This window comes from Sminthopsis crassicaudata, chromosome 2, assembly GCF_048593235.1.
Source record: "Sminthopsis crassicaudata isolate SCR6 chromosome 2, ASM4859323v1, whole genome shotgun sequence".
In the NCBI taxonomy this organism is placed as follows: domain Eukaryota; kingdom Metazoa; phylum Chordata; class Mammalia; order Dasyuromorphia; family Dasyuridae; genus Sminthopsis; species Sminthopsis crassicaudata.
In genome coordinates, this window is record NC_133618.1 from 26,289,115 (window position 1) to 26,295,114 (window position 6,000).

Consider the following 6,000-nt stretch of genomic DNA (forward strand, 5'->3'; position numbering starts at 1 on the left):
GGAAACCATCGGCTATCAGAATAGGAGCATGTGTTCCTCTGAGAGACGCTGCAGGTCACAATGACACAAGATGTGCCTCCTGACCCTGACTCCCACACAAGCTCGCGCACACAGTGTAGAGACTGTGGTGGAGTTTGGAAGACAGAGCTTTAGTGAATAACCTAAGGCTAGCCCCTCAGAGCACAAGTGAAAGGAAGGGATTTTCTCGGTCTAAGGCTCGAGGGGGTGTGGATACCGGGGAATCGGAGGGGAGAAGTGTAGAAATGAAGGTGGCTCCCTCAATGAGGGGGGCACGAATGGCAACAGCGGCCCAGAGGACTGCAGAGGATCTTGGGTAAGGGGACAGAGCTTGGAGGTTACAAGCAGACTGAGAATGGAGACGAACTCCCAGGAGAGTCCCTCAAACCTGGGCCCTAGGGAGCAGGAGCCCTCCCGGGCACGGGGAAATGGCCACTCAAGGAATCACTCTCCCTTCCTTTGGCCTACCTGTTTTTTCATTCCATTGCAAATAATTCCAAATAAATAAATAATTGCAAATAACTTTCTGTCTCTGTCTCTGTCTCTGTCTGTCTCTGTGTCTCTGTCTCTGTCTCTGTCTCTCTCTCTCTCTCTCTCTCTCTCTCTCTCTCTCTCTCTCTCTCTCTCTCTCTCTCTCTCTCTCTCTCTCTCTTTCTGTCTCTCTCTGGGAAAGCAAGTGCAGAACCCGGAGGACTTTCCTCCCGCCCTCTTCCTCTCCCTCTCCAAAATCCGGATAGTGAGAGAATCGGGGTCACGGAGGGGGGCAGGAAATCTCTGCGGAGGGCGCAGCTCCGGAGTGTCACCGAGGCGTGCTGGGAGGACCGGAGGCTGCTCCCTGCCCTGGGAGCGAGTGGGCTGGAGAGCCACGACTTGTCAAACTGCTGCTCCAGGGAGCCCTCAGAAAGCCGGGGATATGGGTTGGGACTCGCTGGCCTAGTTGGGCTTCCCAACCGCGGGGGTGGAGTCGGAAAGGGGGAGGGGGGCGTTGGAAGGGGGGCGGAGAGGATTTAAACACGTCTCCTCACTCTCTGGGTCTCAGTTTCCCCAACTCAAAACATAAATAAATAAATGGAGGCCCTAATTTTCTGGAGAGGAGAGATCTCGGATGCCCCCGCCGTCCAGGAAAACAGCTAAGTCGATAGCTTTTGCCCAAGCTGTTTTTCTTCGCGGCCGGAGAAGGCCCCCCGAGTGGGGTGATGTAACCGGAAATGACTATAATATCCACAGAAGCATCAATCAAACGCTAATGAAAAAATAAATAAACTGAAGGAGTCTGAGGAAACGAAGGCTGCAATTCGCTTCGGGCTTCTAGAATCCGAGCAAAACATGTTGGAGCGAGTGGGACCCGGGACGGAAAGAGTCGGGCCGGGCTGTGTCCCTTTCTGAACGAATGTTCCAAATCCAGAGCCTCTAACGAAAGGAAAGGGATTTTCCTCCGCTGTGGGCCAGGCTTCCGAGCGCAAGAAAGGGCACCGAGAGCAACACGGGCACCGCGACGCCGGACGAGAAAACGCGTCTTCGATATTTCAGAGGAGAGAAATCTCCAAACTTTCGAAAGATGAAAAATCTTCTAGGGAGGCTGTGAACCCGGAGTCTGCGCGCTCGTGTAGACACGGACCCGGCCGGACTCACGCCGGATCGATCTGATCCGAGACCGAGGGCTGCTCTGGCTCCTTTCCGCGGAATGGAAGCTCCCGGAGGGCAGGGCGTGTTTGTTCTGAGGGTCTTGGTATCTCGGCCGCACTGTTCCCACAGAACTGCGATCCCAATTGTTACAGCCGTTCTATAAATGAGGGGAAAGACCCAGAGTTTGAATGCGGGGCCCACAGTCACCGGGCGGGGGCCTGAAAGGCAGGTGCCCTTCCTTTGGCCTACCTGCTTTTTCACTCCATTGCCAATAAGTCCGTTTGGATGTGTTTTCTTTCTCTCTCTCTCTCTCTCTCTCTCTCTCTCTCTCTCTCTCTCTCTCTCTCTCTCTCTCTCTCTCTCTCTCTCTCTCTCTCTCTCTCTCTCTTTTCTCTTTTTGTCTCTGTCTCTCTCTCTGTCTGTCTCTCTGTCTCTTCTCTTTTTGTCTCTGTCTCTTCTCTCTCTTTCTCTCTCACAATCTCTGTCTCCTCTCTCTCTCTCTCTCTTTTCTCTCTTTCTTTTTCTCTCTCTCCCTTTCTTTCTCTCTTTCTGTCTCTCTCACTCGCTCTCTTCTTTGTTTTTCTCTCTCTCTCACACGCCCCTTCCACCATCAGCTGCAAACCTCACTGATTCCTCTCACACATGTACACACCTGCCTATTGCCGGCCCCCTCCAGAAGCACCAAATTCTCAGTTGAATTCATCGGATTCGGAGGCACCCAGGCCCGCCAGCCTTGAACACACAGGCTGGATGTGCAAGAAGCTGAGTTTCCCGGAAGATGTGAGAAGGAAAACCAGAAAGGATCAAACCGAAAGGAATTGGTTAGCTGGGCCTCTCCATCACTCATACACACCAGCCATAAAATGTTTCTGTTCTTTATAAAGAGAATTTGGTCAGAGACATCCAGGGGCAGAGATAATCACAGAAAGAAACAAATCAGAGGGACGCTAGACGTTTAGAAAGAAATATTACTTCGTGTAACTTTTAAAAATATTTCTTTCTCTAGGTGCATGCTGAGCTTCTCCTATGTAAAAACATAAGCTCCCTGAGGGCAGGCATTTTTTTGCTTGTTTCTTATCCCCAGAGTCTACCTAACATAATGCCTGGTACAGAGTAGGCGCTTAATAAATTTAATAAATACCAGTTGAAAGATTATGCAAAAAAAAAAAAAAAAAAGGAAAGGAAAGGAAAGGAAGAAAGGAAGAAAGAAAGAAAAAGAAAGATTATGCGGTGATTAATTCTGATGGATGTGGCTCTTTTGAACATCGAGGTGATTCAGGCCAGTTTCAATGAACTTGTGATGGAGAGAGCCATCTGCATCCAGAAGAGGACTGTGGGGATCCAGAGTGGATCACAACATAATATTTTCATCTTTTTTTGTTGTCATTTGCTTGCTTTTTGTTTTCTTTCTCGATATTTTTTCTTTTTGTTCTTTTTTTTTTTTCCTGTGCAGCATGATAATTGTGGAAAGATGTACAGAAGAATCGCACATGTTTAACCTATGTTGGATTACTTGCTAATAAGGGGAGGGAACGGAGAAGGAAAAGTTTTGGAACACAAGATTTTGCAAGGGTGAAATGTTAAAAACTATCTATGCATGAATTTTGAAAATACAAAACTGAAAAAAAAGAAAAGAAAAGAAAGATGAAAATAATAAATAAATACTGATCGAATTGAACTGAATAGAAGGGGAAGTCAGAGTTAGGTTGAGATACCCAGAGTCAAGGCCAGAGAAAAGATAGAGCTGAAGAATGAGAGAGACAAAGAGGCTCTTGGGAAAGATATACACAATTGTGGGCAGAATTGTGGTTTGGGGCTGATGGTGTTGTCGATTTGATTGCTACAAACAATGCCTCCCCAGGTAAATGTAGCAGAGTGGATATATTAGGAAAGGAAGGTATAAAAACAAAAGCAGTATTTAAAAAAATACATTTTGGATGTTAATCTTCTATCATTAAATTTTAATTTCTAATTTCTTGAACATCTCTCTACCCATTCTTTTGTCTACTACAAAAGAATTCTAAAATGCAAAGCAATTTTACAAATTTGATTGCAGAGCCCCTCAAATTCTCCTTAAAATTTAAGTCCCTTGGAAGGGGCCTTAGAACCTATATGTACAATCTGCTCTCCCACCGCACCTTAGATATAATCCAAAATTGTACAGAATTTTCTAGGTCTTGCTGTTTCTGTCTGCATTCTCTCTCTGTTTCAGTCTGTCTGCTCTGTCTTCACATTTGGGATGGGAAGGGGTAGGGGTGGGGGTAATCTTTCTTTGTATCTCTGTCTCTCTCTAACAAAACTATGCTTTTTCCCGCTTGGGGCGAAGTTAGAAAGGAGAATTAATAAGAACGGAAGGGAGGCTGAAAAAGGTTGGGGCTGGGAGAACTGGAGTGATAGGGGCAGGGGAAGGGCAGCCCCTAACCATCCATTCTCTTTTATTGCCAAACAAGCTAGAGCTCATTTCCCATTCTTCACCCACCTCGCATTTTCTGCTTCAGACCTTATACACTTAAAATTTTCACCCTATATCCTCCAGAAAGAATCAGATTCCACTAATAAGAACCAGGCAAAAGAGCGCAAGCTCCGATGTTAGGGAGAGGGGAGGAAGGATCCCCCAACGTTGATCTCTTTCCTCTCTCGAGTCTGTCCTTAAATCCTGGGAAAGTATTTCTGGCTAGGAGTTATTAGAATTTGGACTTCTTCTTCTTTGCCCTGTCTCCCCTCCTTCTAGCCAACCTCAAAGGAGCTCCATAGTCTGAGATTGAAACCTGAGCCTTCGGAGAAAAATGCTCCTCGGATTCTTCTCGTTCCACCCCATAACACATCTTTCCTTTTCACTACCTTCTATTTCTAAGAACTGGAGGGTAGAAGGAGATTCTTTGGCTAATTCCAGAACACACACACACACACACACACACACACACACACACACACACACTTCTATCTCTGTCTTTTCTGAGTCAAATCTAGACAAGAACTTTATTTTCAAAATCTCTGAGAACTCCCATAGTCTCCAAACTTAAAAAGGTAAAATAAAATCACAATACTAACAATAGCAATAAAGCCAGATTCCCTCAAGGCTGTTAGACATGAGTGTCTTTCTATCAAGAAAATAAAATCAAAGTGAAGGCGCCCCTCACTGGTGTCAAGGTTAAATGAAATACATTTCCTCCTCTCTCTTTTTCCTTTAATTATAGGCTCTATTCCCCAAACCCCAAAGTCAAGAGCATCAGAATTCATAGAGAGTCACTTTTTAAAAATTGAATGTCTATGGAGAAGGTATAGGGACTAGGGGCTAAGGGATTAAGTATTCATGGAGGGGGGGCCTTATTGTCTCTGTAGATGGGGGAAGCTAGGGGACTGACATCTGAAGAAATTAGAAAACTGAATAAATAACAAGGTTCTGGAGGCTGAGGGACTGAAAGGAGAGAACTGATAGTTTAGGGAGTTGATGGAAACCGAAGGCCAACTGAGCACCGGAGGACTATGGGACTAGGGTTGAGGACCGAGCAACTGAGCAACTAGAAGACAACTGACTGAGGGTTTAGGTTGCTGAGAGATTGGGAAAGGGGGGAGGCAGTGTAGAGCTCCTGAAAGTTTAGGAGAGAGAGAAAGACTAAAGGTTTACAGGCCTGGGAGACTAGGGGGTCTAGAGGCTGGGAGAAAAGCACTTTGTAAACTGTTACTATTATAATTATAATTAGTATTATTAGACTGAAGGGTTTGAGGGCTAAAGTTCTAAGCAGCTGAGGGCCAAAGAATAAGGCCAGTCCCCTCCCCACTCCCAAGAGGCCTGAAGTTGCCAGGAACAATCTTGTTCTAAGAAAAGAATAATTCCAGGCCCTTCCCCCAGAACTGGGGGAGGAAAGGCAGGAATTGATGAAGAAAAATGATCACTTACCTCTTTTCGTTTACAAACGTCAAATGTCGGGAGTCCCAGAGGAAGTGATGGGGAAGAGAGAATCCCAGGAGTCGGGGAGGCTACTTCCAGATCCATCAGTGTTGTGAAAGGGGCCGAGGGGAGGAGAGAAGCTAGAGAATACAGTCCACACGTATAATTCACTCAAAACAAAAGGCACTCAGACACGCCCAGGCAGTATACCAAGCACATTTACACAACCACACAAACCCCACATTCACACACCCAGTATGGGGAATAATAATGCTCCAGCCCAACTGGCCCCGAACTCATCCAAGCACACAGACACACATCCGGAGAGCCAGGAGACAATCCCTGCGCTTCCCAAATAGCCTTCTCCCTAGCTGATTAAGAAAGAGTCGGGAGGCCCGTGCCTCCCACCCACCCACTCAAGGAGAGAAAGCATCTTTTCCCTCTCTTCTTTTCTTCCTTTCTTT

General features: G+C 46.4%; 1 long non-coding RNA gene across 1 annotated transcript in view; it reads right to left on the bottom strand.

Moving 5' to 3' along the window:
• Positions 1-6,000, bottom strand: part of LOC141553143 (uncharacterized) — a 32,394-nt gene extending 26,394 nt beyond the window's left edge. The window contains exon 1 of the long non-coding RNA XR_012485288.1: positions 5,546-6,000. This is a non-coding gene — a long non-coding RNA (uncharacterized LOC141553143). The remainder of the gene's footprint in view (positions 1-5,545) is intronic.